We start from the raw sequence: 15875 nt of genomic DNA, 5'->3' as shown, positions 1-15875 counted from the left end.
TGTGATTTTTAGGCGCTCGCGAATCGCTTAGTCGTTAGCCGCCAACCCGTTCGGAAGTAGTATAGAAATATTGTAAAAAAAAAAAAATTAATGAAAAAATAAGTTTTTTTTTGTAGCGTTGTTCGCGAGTGTGTGATTTTTTGAATACATATGTTTTAACGATTCGCGTCTTGGCTATGATTGTCGAGTCCGAAAAACGTCCAAACGGCTTTAGCGGGTCGTCGACAATGCACAAGACAATCGGTTGACCGGAACGGAGAGCTGTCTGGTGAGTATGTAGAATAAGAAAATAATATAATGTCATCACACACACCGCGCCGTTGTAGTGATTTCGTTTTTCATATTTTTCGTGCGGTTGTTATTAAAAGTCAAAAAGATTTTCCTTCCACGACGGAATTTTTTTTTTTTTTTTAATTAATTTTTATCTTAAATGTACCAACGTATTCCATGTTCTTACGAGAAAATTTGTTTTAAGTATTTGTAAAATATAATATTATGTAATGAATAGATGACAATTTATTTTATTATTATTGTTTTCTAAATTGAATTTTAATTTAATTATTTGTTGCTCGTTTTCGTTCAATGAGTTTTCGCTTTCATTCGATAAGAATATTTTTTGTTTTGGTTCCAAGTCCATAGAAACGGGTTCTTTCTTGATCCAGTCATATATTAAGGGTATTTCCGTATCATTATAAATTTGTCTGTTCCGCACGTACCAAGGGGCCTTTAAGCATAATCTTAGGAAATTGGTTCTGGATGATTTGTAGCTTGTTCATTTTTGTACTCAAATTGTTTATCGGCAAACGGCCCCAAATGTCTAATATACTTTATATTTGATTTTTTTCTTACAATTTTATCATTTCTTTATTGACACTTATTCTTATAAGTGAGTAAAATAATTTTTATTATTTATTTAGACCAGAAACATAATACATATTAAATAAAATTAAAAAAAATTAAAAACATTTTTATTTAGAATATAGTTGAATAAAAAAAATATTTAGATATTTTTATCCTAATGTTTTTATAATTAATATTTAATAAAAAACTTAAAAATATTGAAAACTGAAGCTTTGTACAAATTGTTGGTGTAGATGTATGAAAATTAAAAACGATTCAAGTTATCGTAGAATGTGTGTTAGCTTATAACACTCATTGTCAACAACAACAAATATAAATGCTTGCCGAGCGCTTTACTGTTTATTTTACATATTACCTTCGGCGCAAAACTAGGATTGTATCAATTTTACAATTATGTGTTATTTTTTGGGGTTCAATACGGATGTGACCATTTTGTTCGGCCTCCGAATTGCACGGTTTGTTTTTATCTTGTAACCAACGAGAGGTGTATAACCTTTGTGTATTCGTGCCCGCAGGTGAGGTCGTAATGATAAATTGTAATTTGTCTTAAAATGGTTTACTTTCGATTTTTATTCTAAGTGAATATAAAGTAAAATGATATAATTTTATATTTGTCGTATCAAATTTATAGCGCTGGTTCAAAGCCAGTATTACATTTTCGTTTCAAACATAGTTTAGTTATAAAGTGCCAAATAAAAATTACAGTTTTTTTGTTATCTAGGATTAAACAAATCCGTGGTGTAGTGGTTTCCTATTTTGAGTATTATTGCGAGTATACGCTGTATAGTTAGTCTACTTGTAAACATAATAATTTGTAATCAAGAAATAAAAAATAAAATTGTATTTCCCCGAACAGAATTTCATGTATATAAAATAATTTGATTTTATGTATGCGACGTTATCGATTATATTATTTTACTATGTTAACCTTTTTTCTCTAGTAAAAATAATTTCATCTAAAAAAAAACGATGTTTTAAAAAATATATATATTTTTTATTATGACGCAATGGCCGCTGTAGTAAACATTAATTTTATTACTTTACACACCCAGTCAGATTGCAATAGTAATTAATATTTTATTAACATATATATACACATACCCATATGTACATTAACCTCCCCCAGTGTGATAGAACATAACATAAAAGAATTGTGTCAGTTTTGAAAAAAAAATGGTAAAATATTGTGGAAAAACTATATTATTACTATAAGGTATATATTACACTATTGGCTATATGGTATTACATTAGGACAGTATTATTGTTGAAGCTATAGACTATGGAGTTATGTAATGTTTGATTTTTGGGAATGTTTGCGTGTGTATTGTTTTGTTTTTGTTTGTTTATTGTAGTACTGTAGTGAATTCTGATAATATTTATTTTGCGAATTAACGAACAATAATTAATAAAATAAGCACAAAAAAATATCGTAGTTCCATCAATAAACCCGTCGCCAAAAAACGTTTGCATGTTATAATCGCTTAAACGCTGAAGGGTATTTAACGAACCATAATTTGGCATCGTTAACTAAATTGATCTAGCCATTTTATTTGGGATTTTGCTTCTTTTTTTCAGAGTGTTTTTACGTTGGGTATATCATAAAGATGTTGCTTTTGAGCTATTGCCGTTGAAAAGATGTATTCAACATTCGGTGTATTTGTTCTCAATCTCTATAAATTAATTTTATAATTTTATTATATAAGTAGGTAGTCACGTCGGATTGTTAAATATCCTTTTGCAAAATTGTTTACATATTATACGTGTGACAGCAAATAATATGATTATTTAAATATTTGACAAGTGAGAGGTTTTTATACAAATTATGGTGACTCATATTTACAGATGAATAAAGGACAAACATACATTAATTTATATATATATATATATAGATTATTTTTCAATATCTAATTGTAAGTGATATAATAGGTACAAAAAAGATTATAGGATGGCGTCTAATAACTGTTTAACTGAAAATATCGGTTTGCAAAATTTTGTAGACAACTTTTGTGTTTTTAATTAATAGTACAAAATGTACCTATTAATCTGATGCTAACTGATTTGACTAACAAATCACTGTTAATAACTTAGCGAACTTACCAACAGTGTACTTAATTAAAAGTTATTTCGAACAATTAAGACCGTCGTTGAAATAGTAATTTCCACTTTACAAGTCAGTCATGGTCATATCTGAATTGACTGTTAACCGGTAACTCGATTGTCTGTGTTCTCGTTAGAATAATCATTAGGCAAACACGAAGACAGCTCTGATTTAACGGCGCAAAATACCAATAAAAAAATCATTCGATTTTTCCATGCGGAAAACGTTGGGGAAATATAAACGTTTCTGTGATAATTGTTTTTTTGGCCACGTCAGGCCGAAGCGTGTGCTATCATAAGGAATATTCTATTCTATTATAATTTATTTTATAGTTACGCTACATTATATTATGTACAGCCACTATAATGCTTAAAGAGTATATTCTTGTACAACGTTTGTTTTACTCGACGGAGACGTGATAATATTGACTTATCTCATTTATAGATAGGTGTGTCCGCTGTAACATGTTGGTCCGCTCAATCTAAAAATGCATTCTTGTGCCGGAAATCGTTTGTATATGGCAAGAGAAAACACCATTAAATGTTAAGTACACCATTGAAAACATCTTTTCTCTCTACCCTAATCTAAAACCAACAGTGCATTACTATTGGCTCTCTTTATATTATACTTGGCGTGAAAAAATTTTGTGAGGGGGGGGGGGGAGGATTTTTATATAATAATATAATATTACGTTTTATTATAACTCAATCGAGTCGTGTTCAATAGTTTTTGGTTATTAACAATTCCAAACCACGTTAGTTTTGATTAATTTTCATTAAGCAAAATTGACCAATATTTGTTATAAATGTATAGACACGTGTACAATAAAATTACCATCTTAAGATGGTAATGTCTAAAATCCTTTGTTCGATTTGACTTGTATAGAACTTAATGGGGTTGGACGATTTAGTAATTATGTATAAATTCATAAAATGAGAAGAGACTGATTTTATTTTCGTTGTACGTTTTGACATAATGCGGTACTAACTGAGCAGTTTACATGCGTTAATGGCTTTTAAACTTATCCGAGACGAGGTCGGCGGTATAATTATAAAATACAGGGTAGAAAATAATACACCCACGCAACAACATTTCTCTAAATTTAACCTATAACCAATTTGGTAATTGTAGAATAATTGTTCACACGATGGAAAATATACATTATAAAAAAAAGTATATTATCGTTAACGTTACCTACGATCCACTCATTGAGAAAAAAAAGATCAAATTAAATTTTAACGGTAATTTACCATTTAACAATATATTATACAGTACAATAAATATAATGTTAATAAAGAACTATCAATTAAACAGTTGACGTTAAAACACTATAGGAAAAATTTCGGTCAACGTTAATTTTGTAGCATTTTTATTAATTTTGTTCAAAAATAACTTTAACATAGGTAGGTATTAAATATTTGGAATTTTCTCGAAAATTATTAAAAGCTTTTTTTTAATATTGTAGATTTGAAATCGGTGGTTGTAGCAAAACTATGTTAGTGACATTTGAAATATTTTTTTTTGTCCGGAAAAACGTATAATAATAATTGCATATTCTTTGTTATTGTTCTTATTTTTTTACCTATTCGTATCGACAAAGGTTTTCTGGGAAGGTTGGAGATCCTCTAGAGATTGGCATTAATTATAATGTAGTATTAGGGCACACGCAATGAAATTTATCGTTCCGTGTACAGAAGCCAAATTGTTCGGAACACGCTGGGTAGTTCAATTAAAAGTAAATATTCCAGAATGCTCTTCCGCCTTAGGAACTTGCATAATATGAATACGTGACTTAATCAAACCCCGTGAGCGGTTCGCGTGCCTTGAAATACTTCTGTACTCCAAAGAGGTCACATTAACAGCTGCTGAGATTTACCGTAGCGCTGTTATTACCGTTTGTAATAGGAAAAAAGACATAATACGTTTACGGATGTACGGTACGATTTCTTAAATAAACGATCCGCCGTGACGTCACTGACGCGTTAGCTGAATTTACACTTTGTGTATATTTAGTAGCTTTTATATAAAAGTTTAACAACGAAAATATTATCGGCCATAAGTTGTCGCGGGCGTGTTGACATAACGACTTTTTCCCTTATAGTTGCTGAACTTTTTATTCTTTACTGTAGGTAGTCCCATACCGAATCTCGAGAGGTCATCAGGGATCATCGTTTATCTATAAACCGTACAAACGTCTCATAACAACCTTATGAGAAGAATGTCGTGCGCAAAAGAATTCAAGCGTGATTGTCGTCGAGCAACGGTATGAAATATAATATTTATTTACCCAACGTTATTTGATGATTGCCAGTGAAAAATCGGCTGAGTAAACTTGTAGACTACATTGTTCATAACTAATATTGCATCAATTAAAATGTAATATCATTTATAATATTGTTGAAAAATTATCATATTTTTAACGGATAACATCGAATTGAGTCCATCCTACTTTTAGTTATTTGAATTGAGTCCCGTTTCTTATCTTAATATGTTTGAATTGATTACGTAGATAAGATCGTAAGCATAGTCTCCTTTGCTATTATTAGGAGGGAATTTGCACGGATTATATTGAATTGAGTCCCAAATAAACAATGAAGTTGGACAGTTTCCCCTCAAAATTTGGTGTGATTTTTCAGCAAGCACTAATCGGACAACTAACAGTTGCGAAAGTTTTCATGCAAAATTAAATGCATTGTTTCACTCAGGACATACGAATATTTTTATTCTTGTTGTCACTCTTCTAGGCATACAGTCAGATACCTAAATTAAATTACGAAGCAATGCAACAACAAAAACATGTAAAAAAACATTGTAAAAAGAACAATTTTTACGGGAACAGATTAACAAATATCAAAATAAAAAAATTAGCATATTTGACTACTTAAAATCTGTTTCATTTAAATTATTCTATTTCATTTTTAAAAATTATTAAAATAGAAAGTTTTTTTTGACCATTTATAAACAAGCAAAGCATTTGTAAGCAAGCACACACATTTTTGGGAGACTAATCAGCCGACCTCCACGTGGTGTCTCCTGGATAACGCTAATAAGCTGAAGGGACTCAACTCAAACAACCAAAAAAATATTTGTTGGACTCAATTCCGACAACCCACAAATATTTGTGGGACTCATTTCAATATTTAGGACTCAATTCAATATCACCGTTTTTAACGAAGTCTGGATTTAAAAAGGTTAATAAGCAAAATATAAAAAAAAACCAGTACAGTGGGGTCGGGGCATAGTGGGGACGGGGAGGTCACATGTTTACAGGAATTTTTAAATCTGAAAGTGATAAAATCATTTTCGAAAAAACGCTTTGATGCAAATCGGTAGTTAGTATTTTCAAGCCAGTACAGTCCAAACCAAGCACAGTATAAACCAGCAAAGTTAGAAAGGTTTAAATTAAGGTTCTGTACTTACAAATGAGCATCAAAGCGTTAATTTGAAAGTGATTTTGTCCGAGAGGACTAGTACAGTAGAGTATAGGCATAATGTAATCAAAGCAATGAGGAAACGGAGAGGTCACAGGTCTACAGGAATTATTATAAATAAAAGTGATAAAATTGAATAAAATCACTAGGGGGGTGGGAAATGGGTATAGTTTAAATTTGATAAAACTGACGTATGCGGGCATACCAAATAATTATTCCTTATACATTTCAACTCGATCCAACTCTTTTTCTCGAAATTATTGCCAGTAAAAGTTCCAACTTAAAAACTCGTATGGTCTTTTCAAATTTCGTCTGTGAAGAATTAAACTTTCTCAACTTTTACCCCCCCCCCTCCAAAGTACCAACTAGATAAAATTTGTGATTTATAGAGTTGCTATTCAAAGGAATTGGTCCAGTATTAAAAAAGTTACAGTGTATACAGATAAAAAAAAAGCCCACATCAGAGTAAAACCAATACCTTCTCGCTTTGCATCGAAGCTAAAAGTACTTGCTTCACTTATCATAATTAAATGACAATGAGTTAATCTCTTATACAAATATTATTAATGGGAATATTTTAATAAGTAAGCGATGCACAGATAATATTTCAGATAATAACTAAATTTATTGCAAAGGCAATACATTAAGTTGCTAATCAATAGCGTGAATAAGTGAAGTCATAGAAATTGGGCGATTTTCACTCGAGGCTCATCTATGTAGATAGTATAATGTACAATGAATGCACTAAAAATAACTATTATTTTACCAACACTACAAATTGTCAGTGTTCATAAACCATATAAAAATAGCGAATTAGGCGGCTATTCACTTAAATTCAACACCGACATTATGATAGCTATCTAGTTTTCTATCTATGTCTGTAAATCGAACTTACTAAATTTTGGTAATATATATAATCATATAATATATATTATCGTTATTGCATAAGCTTTAAAATAAGAAAATCAATTTTCCTAAAATTTCGTTAGCAGTTAGTTCGTCTAGAGTACCAATGTGTACTAGTAATATGAAAAACTATGTGATTTTTAACACTATCATTCGATCCGACAAACCATTAATAAGCCCTAATAGTTGAAAATAATAATAATAAAATTAGTATTTTATAATTTTTTTTTATGGAGTTGTAAGTAACAGTAAGTCGTAATAAACAACAAACAAAAATGTGCGAAATTTAACGTTTGCAGTTTTTTAAAACAAATATATTATACTCTTCGAAGCGTGAAATAAATAGATAAAGACCCAAGAGACTTTTTGTGTTTAGGTTGGCTCAAACTATAAGCGAAACTATTCCTTTTCAATTGCTTCTGCTTTATGGCGGGTACATCGTTTCTTTTCTCGACAGTTGTACAGTAGTCTGCGTTTCTTATTATATACCTTCGTCCTGAACTTAGCCCGTGTTCTAGACCACGTTATAACCGGAAAACGGCGAACCCAACTTTTAAAAGTCTACTCACGCCAGTCGATATCGTTCGAACTAAAAGCCAGCCACGGTACGGTATTGCAATTTAAAATCCTCCGGGCATCGTCGGCGAACCGCTTAAAGTTCCCTTAACGTTGTTCTATCGCGTTTATGTTTCATTAATATTTATTCGGTGTATATAAGTATGTATGTGTATCCCGAGACGCTTCTTGACGAAAGAACTGGGGATGGGGTAGGGGGAGGCAAAGAAGAGCATCGAACTTACCCCCCGAAAAGCTCACTCGGAGGTAATGCGAAATCCCCTTACTACAATATCCGAGGGTCATTATTTTTTTTTCTCCACACGTCGAACTTTCACTCAGATCACCGTGACGTCTGCAGCTCGTTACAGAACCGCGGCCTTCCATCCAAACGTGCTCGTGTTGTTTCCGTTTAACGTTCATATAGTATCCAGCACAATGGTGTCTAATCCACAGGTAACAATCGCCAGTTAAGTGCCATAAGAAGCAATCGATTGGAAAACCCCTGAAAAAAAAGACGTCGAAAACGCATTTGAATTGATTGCCTTCGACCAATGGAAATCCGAAATCAATTATCGTTTCGACAAAAATCACTAAACCACATTTGATGGGTTTATAAAACGCGCCCCCCCCCCTCACGATTTCTCTTTGGTCGTGTACAATTGTGGTTTAATTAGTTTTATCGTTGGTTTTCTATTTTCCTCCAGTTATCTGTGTTTCTTTCAATCTATAAATACAGTATTGGCGACAAGGTTGATCGAGTTAATTGTTTTCGGAAACTCTTCAAAGAGCAAGAAATGTCACCAATAAAGACCCAGAAGGGGCAAGCTAAAAATAATAAAATCAGCAAAGTGATTGGATAACAATTTAGAATACAAGTGAGAAATCAAAATAATAAGTAACCGCGTGCATTAATGGTGTGTTTAGCTGACTATTTTTGTATTAACCGGTTTTTCTGCTTTAACCACAACCCTTAAAGAGTCATATAAAAAGTGGTTAATGTACTAACTACCGCCCCTCAAAGAGTTAACTCCGTGCAGTTAAATAAAGTATTTTTTGTTAAGATATACAATTAAAATCTATTAGGTTAAGTTAAAAGCTAATATCAATTAATTGTCACGATGAATACATTTCTTGGCCTCATTTTCTACGCATCGAATAAGGCTTATAATTAATAGTTATTTTAAAATACTCGTTTAAAAGCTAAAATTAATATCGTCAAGTGATTAACAAATGTCAAATGTTAGACACTAAGCTTGAGATTTTCATTTTTTCATTTTATTGAAATAACTATTGATTGCATACATTGGAGTATGCGACTGGTAAGCTAGCATACATTTTAATTTTAAAAAATTGTCAACTCCGCGTAATGCTGATTAGTAATAATATTTTGAATTCGTCAATAATCTAAAGTAGAATGTAAAACAGAATACACTTAACTCGTATAGTGCACATGGATGCTATAAAAATGCATAACCGTAGTGCCGTCTTACAAAATATGTACTTATAGTATTGTTTGCACGTTTTTAAAATAACTCTCGTTTCAAGCTTTAATCTGTTTAACAGCAATAATTATTACAAGTTTCAGTTTAAAGTAATTATTTTTGGACTTAAATATTGAAAGCTTCAGTGTTTGACTTAACAATTATAATACTTAGAAGTTTTTTTTAACAAAAAATGTTGTTATACCAACAAAACGTGTAGCTATTTTGTATTTGCTTCGTCATGGACAACACAGTAATACTGCCGGATGACGTTTTGGTTTAAATTGGATTCGACGCGAAGCCGAGCAGGTTATTATTTTGACAGTAAACTTTAACTCGTAACCATATTGTATACGAATAATATTACAAAAAAAAGGGGTCCGTTTAATTTTTGATGCGGCAACAACAACCGATATTCTTAGTACTCCCCCGAGTGCTTAGTGTATTTCATTTAAGACGTATGGATGGTTTTATTATCTAATATTCTACTTTGTACGTTTATATGCCGGTTTGTAGAAACTATGGATTATGTTTTTATTCCTTGTAGTAAAAACTCAAATGTATTAGACGTATAATACATCAACCACAAGCGGTAGCTCATAATTTTTCTTACGGCCAACATAATTTCTGATGAAAACTCGAGAACCGATTCACTTTATTATTCTTATACGTTTTGAAAACGAGTTATAATGTTTTCATATCAAGCCCTCCAAGTATAATACTAGCGGACAAAACGTACACCATTATTATTATTATATCGTGTAGATAATCGTAGAAATGTGCATTATGTAGTAGTTTGGATTTTCATATTTTTAGCTCTTAATTCCCACCTTTCCTCATGTTTATGTTGTATTTTAGAAATAAGTATGTATAATAACAACAATAAATACAAGAGCGTTAGCTCTCAATAAGCACAGAACAAACAAGTTCCAAAGTGGTCTTATAGTGTCTGAATTCGTGATTTTAATAATCCCTGATGAAATATTCGAGGTTTTTTAAAATGATAATGTATTATTTTCTCTTTTGTATCATGTATTACAGTTATGTTTTCAGACATTTTTTACTTATAATGTTTTACAGTCGAAGAGTAGTTGTATAAATACTTATGAATTAAAGATTATATTTGATTTTTATTGTAAAACAAATTTTAGTGTTTTCCGTTCTACCTTGGTTTTTTAAATTCAAAACTTTACAAAAACGAATATTTTATAAACAACTTTGTAAGTAAAATATACTATACCGGAGGGATACGGATTTTGAATATAAACTTTAAGCCGAATTAAAAGAAGATTTATTTTCAACGTTAGTTATTTTAGTTTCATGATGTATTAAAAAAATGGTGTCAAAAGTACATAAAAAATAGTACATTATAAAAGTTCGGTATTGCCAATGAATCGCGAAGTTTATTTAACAGAAAATATTGAAATAGTTTTTTAATTTTTGTTTTATAGTTGAGTTCGAGCTTAGACGTGTTTCGTATAGACATGTATTGCTTATTAATTATTTTGTGTAGTTATAGTCTAGTCTACCCTAAGGCAAAGTATCTTTGGTAGACTTTTTCCTGGACAGGATGAAATCAAGGATACTGGGATTAAAGAGTTACTGAGATTTATAAAGGAATCAGGACTATTCAACTTAGAAGGTTATTAACTAAGCAGGACATGGACATGACAAACTATGTGAAACAGGACTTCGGTGAGAGGGTGTGCACAATGGACCTGTAGGTCTGAGTGCATGGGCCATTCTGGGCCCACCCGTTAACTAACTAAAACTAAAACTATAGTCTAGTCTTATACATGCATATACGCCAATATAATTTGCACTTTGGTTAAAATGTAATTTCAAAAATATTTGTTCATAACAATATTTCATGTCCATTGTTATAGCCGCTGAACTTGAATTCACTTAAAAAGTAAAAAGCTGTTTTAACGAATTGCTTCGCATGGTATTTTTACAATATTGTAATACAATAAAGCCACATGCTTTTAAAAGATTATTAAGTATGCTTCGTTAAACCGTATAATACGGTGCGGTACAAACAAACGTATAATAAATCACGGTCGGAGTGTTTAGGCATGGCAATTTGTATGTAGTATTGTAATGTGCATGGATGAATACTTCCTATTTACCATGCTATATAAAATGATTTACCTACATGTTATAGCAAAGCGTAAAAATTGTTCAAAACGTATAAATTCATTTTGTTGAATATTAATTAACATTTTATTTTACCTTTTTTCGAATATTAATCAACGAAAGTGTGTTAACGCAATAAAGGAAACAAACGTTAAAGAAGCAAGAAGCTATAAGACAACTTATTCTAGTAAGTCGTTATCGTTAACTCGTCTCTTGGGTTGTCCCGTTTTATCGTCTTTGGTCATCATGACCCTATATACCCTATATAATATATGATCCGTGTAGGTCATCTATCACGATCCAATGGTGTCGCCTTGGATATTTGTTTGCTTAAGTTGTCTACATAACACCTATATATTGTGTGAAATATACTACCAGAGAAATGTCAGACATATTGAAGTGCGCACGTATAGGCTTAGAACCCAACGCAGATGGTCAAAATAACATTGTTATCAGATTTTGAAATTTTTGTAATAAAGAAAAAAATAAATTATAATCATTCCACACAAGTCAAGTACAGAATATTGAAGATTATATTATTTGGATAATGTATCTTGATAAACCACTGATAAGTTGAGAGGACAATTAGGCAATAAAATAATGTACTAAATTAAAACAATAATATTAATCTTAATGGGAATTTTAACAAATTTAAGCTTTTTTTTATACCATCAATATATAATATATTTAATAAAAAAATTTACTCGTTGCTCCTAAATTTCTAACTAAGACAGTATTAAAATTAAAAAAAAACAAAAACTATTTGTTATTGTATTGATTAATGTAATTTACGAATGAATCGATACTGCTCTATACAAAATCGTTAGATGTTAAAAATTAAATTGATTGTGAAACAATTCACTGTTTGAAACTTCTTAAGTTTTCACGCGTGTCCCACTCTAGATCATTAAAAAAAGTTTATTCGAGCTATTGACGAAATACAGCAATTAGGAAAATATTTTTTCACCGTAACACTTAACATTAGACGCTTAAACATTAGGCTTAACTGTGTCCTACGTCGGTTAAATTCGCTAATGCATGTGCGTGGTCCATATTTTTACGTGACTGCCAGGCCAACACGTACAATAATTATAATTTATTAAACCGTTCATGGAAGTCGCTGTTAAATGTGTGTTAAGTCCTTTTATGACGATTAGCTGCTGTTAATCGTCGTGTAATTAATTGACTAACACACGAAAGAGGCGCGGGTCGGTGGCCGCTAATCGTGGTGCTTAAACTTTTAGTACATGTCATGTTAGAAGTGATTCATTAGGTTAAATTTATTGGAAACGACCCTTAAATGCAAAACCCTTTAAAATTACAATGGGTTTAGGGATCACGCTCAATCAAACTTTTAATGTAAAACCGACTAAACAATAAATGTTGTAAAGGACATGAAAACATTTAAATATTATTTTCTCTTGATGTTATCAAACCGATGCCCAATAAGTTCCTATTATGTATACATTTTCATCCAGATAATTATTAATTATATTAATTTAAAAAAAAAACTATGTCATATATAACACACTCACATATATAATAGTATATACAATATAAACAAACATATGGATGTAACAAAAAAATGACAGATGACAAAACAACACATCCATCAAAGGTCGGCGGCGGCGGATAATAGTGTTTTGACAACTTTTCCGGTAAATTGCATGTTGTGACATAAGTGTTAACAAAGGCGTGGATAATATTTGTAAAAAAAGTTTTGTAATAAAAGTTGGTCAAAGAAGGCTTTTTGGGATGTATATTTTTTTTATGTAGTGTAGAAATTATTCGACAAAATATAATATTTTTTATTTACATAAGACAATGTTAATCATAAAACCAATTTTAATCGTCAGGTAATTATTTTTTTTTAAAAATACGTTGAAAAAATACAATCTATTGTATTGTGCTTGTAGATTTTTTGGCATTTTTATTTTAAGAATAAAAAGCTTTTGAGCCTTTGGTTATTCTGAGCTATTTAAATTTTAAATTGATCGAAATCAATTTCTTTGACGGCGATAAAATTGTCATTTCAACGAGGTGTCGGTTTTCAATTACACAACTTTTAACAACTTTTTGGACAACTTGTCAAAATAAGTTTCGTAATGTACCGAATTGATTTTTATACATTATGATGGTAGTTTAATGCAGTTTTTTTATAAATATGTCCGCTGAATTTAAAATCCTTGGCAGGTATTTTTCATTAACGTTCACGAAATGTTTCTTATTTATATTTATATACCTAACCTATAAAGGTAATTTGTTTAAAGAATAAACGTATTTTTAAAGAAAAAGGAATATAAATAAAACTCATATCAAAGAAACAAAAAAGAATAACTAAAAATAAGGTTTATCGATTTGTTTATATAAGATACTTTTACATTTTTTTTGTATTTTATTATTCGTTTAAAATTATATGTTAAAAAAGTGTCACGCGTTTGATTGATGTCAATATTGTCTAATGAGGTTTTTTTTTAGCTTGGCCTTTTTAACTTACGCCTAACTTACTTACGTCGTATTATTTTTCCAGGATAATATTTAATGGTAAGTAATTAATTTGTTTATTATTAAGGTAATATAAGATAGTGGATTTATATTTTATTTGCTAATTAAAAAAACTTAACGCGGAATAAATATTTTAATTTTTACGTACGTTTGATAAAAAAAAGTAAAATTTAAATAAATTAATATTAAATCACGGGAAACGTTAAATACCTAAAGTTGCTGATAAAGTTCGAGAAAAGTTTTCTTTTATTCGGTTAGTCCTACGCGGTTTATCCTTCAACTTAGCATTTTGGCGATTACCGGTGAATATTCTATTAGGAGTCAACATTATTAGCTTTCAAACAAAATTCGTTAGATTGGACGAGATTATCTGTCTGAATTTTAACGAACCAAAACATATTTTAATTTTTAAATGAATATTTTAACAGAATTAATAACATAACTATGATAGACTCTAAAACTATGTTAATGTATTGTACGATATTTTCCTCGATGTATTTTCAAGTAATCTCTCGACGTTATACTGTATGTGAAATTAATTTCACTGAATTGGCAATACTAATTAGGTACAGAAATTCAAATATTATACTTATTACTAAGTAAGTTAAGATTATTGATGAAATTTGAAACCATCAGACGTCAGTTATAAGACGTCATAATGGAACAAAAAGTGACGTGGGAGTTACAAAGTAGTAGACAAAGTTATTGACATTTGTATCTATCGTACTTTAGTTATAAAAGAGTATTTTTTTTTTTAAATTAATAAAAATATTACCTTTTCCTTGGGTTATTCATATTCCCCGTTGTAACCATGAAGTTACGTTTCACATAACTTGTGACAAAGTAATTTAAGTAGTTGTTTTTTTTTTTGTGAGTAACCGCTAGTTACAAAAAACAATTAATTACTATCCAGCTTTGCGGTAATCGCCAACCGATCTTGAGCAGCGTTAGATAGTATCACGGTAGTTATTTTCCGTGACACCGTCTTGAGATTCACGAACATAATAATTATGTGGGCATTTTTAGCATTTTTACAATTGCTCAGGAACACTGTATATCGATCGGTGCTGGCAAAAGGTCACTGTGGATTTGTCGGCCGACCCTAAGTTCAAAGCGGTAAAGGGTTCTTACGTTTTTTAAGAACGCTGGCGTGTCGGTGGCGGATTATCGCTTATCGATGGGCCCTTCTCAAAAACACCATAGCGCCCCCTGATGTTATCTCCACGTCACACGCACGAAAGGGTCGCGACGGGTAAGCAAAATAAGCAGAAGGAAGTACTAGACGATCCTTAAACTTCCCTCGAAATAACTGCAATTTTGTAGTTTTTATTTTTAAAAACGTTTGTAATATTATGTACGAGTGTGTTTCTTTTATAATATTATAAATTAACCACAAATATTTACCTTTTTTAGTATTTTCCAGAGCGCTATCAACTTTTGAAACTTAAACGGTAACGTCTAATATATTTAATTAACTTTTTTATATAATAATGATTTTCTAAAAAATCTTAGTAGATAATTTATTTTAAATAATTACTTTTAAAATTATTAGAGTTTAAAATTTAGGATGGGAGGTTAAGTGCGGTTGAGTGGTGCACGTAGATAAAAATAATACTACAATCTATCCTTCCTCCGGTAGTAAATTAAAAATTTCAATAACTTTTCGGATAATTATTCAAAACCTATAAACGACCGGTCAAATTTTCAAAAGTTGACAGAGCTTTGGAGTATTGTAAAATTAATACAAACCAAAAGAAAAACTCTCCAAGTAGAAAAATGACTAACTTGTAATTATTCCCAAAGAAAATAAGTGTCTTACGTTGTATTGACCACCTTGTGCGAGTAAATATGTATTTAAAACAAAAAATCCGTTTGCTCTATTCGACTAACACGAAAATC

The 15875-nt window shown here is 30.7% G+C and overlaps 1 protein-coding gene across 21 annotated transcripts in view; it reads left to right on the top strand.

Moving 5' to 3' along the window:
* LOC126839085 (voltage-dependent calcium channel type A subunit alpha-1) overlaps positions 1–15875 on the top strand; it is a 138135-nt gene continuing 122260 nt past the window's right edge. For 11 of the 21 annotated variants that reach the window (XM_050574053.1, XM_050574052.1, XM_050574058.1 and 8 more), the window contains exon 1: positions 2–268. The gene's annotated coding sequence lies outside the window, so the exon portion shown is untranslated. Of the gene's footprint in view, positions 269–15875 lie in introns of all 21 variants that reach the window. The other 10 variants (XM_050574057.1, XM_050574056.1, XM_050574063.1 and 7 more) reach the window with 2 other exon arrangements.

The sequence above is a fragment of the Adelges cooleyi genome, unplaced genomic scaffold, assembly GCF_023614345.1.
Source record: "Adelges cooleyi isolate 19-005CV unplaced genomic scaffold, UGA_ACOO_1.1 ACOO_flye_CR_arks_rails_tigmint_CR_PRNA_30, whole genome shotgun sequence".
In the NCBI taxonomy this organism is placed as follows: Eukaryota; Metazoa; Arthropoda; class Insecta; order Hemiptera; family Adelgidae; genus Adelges; species Adelges cooleyi.
Note: the sequence above shows the minus strand (reverse complement) of the source record. Positions and strands in the feature narration are given on the sequence as shown.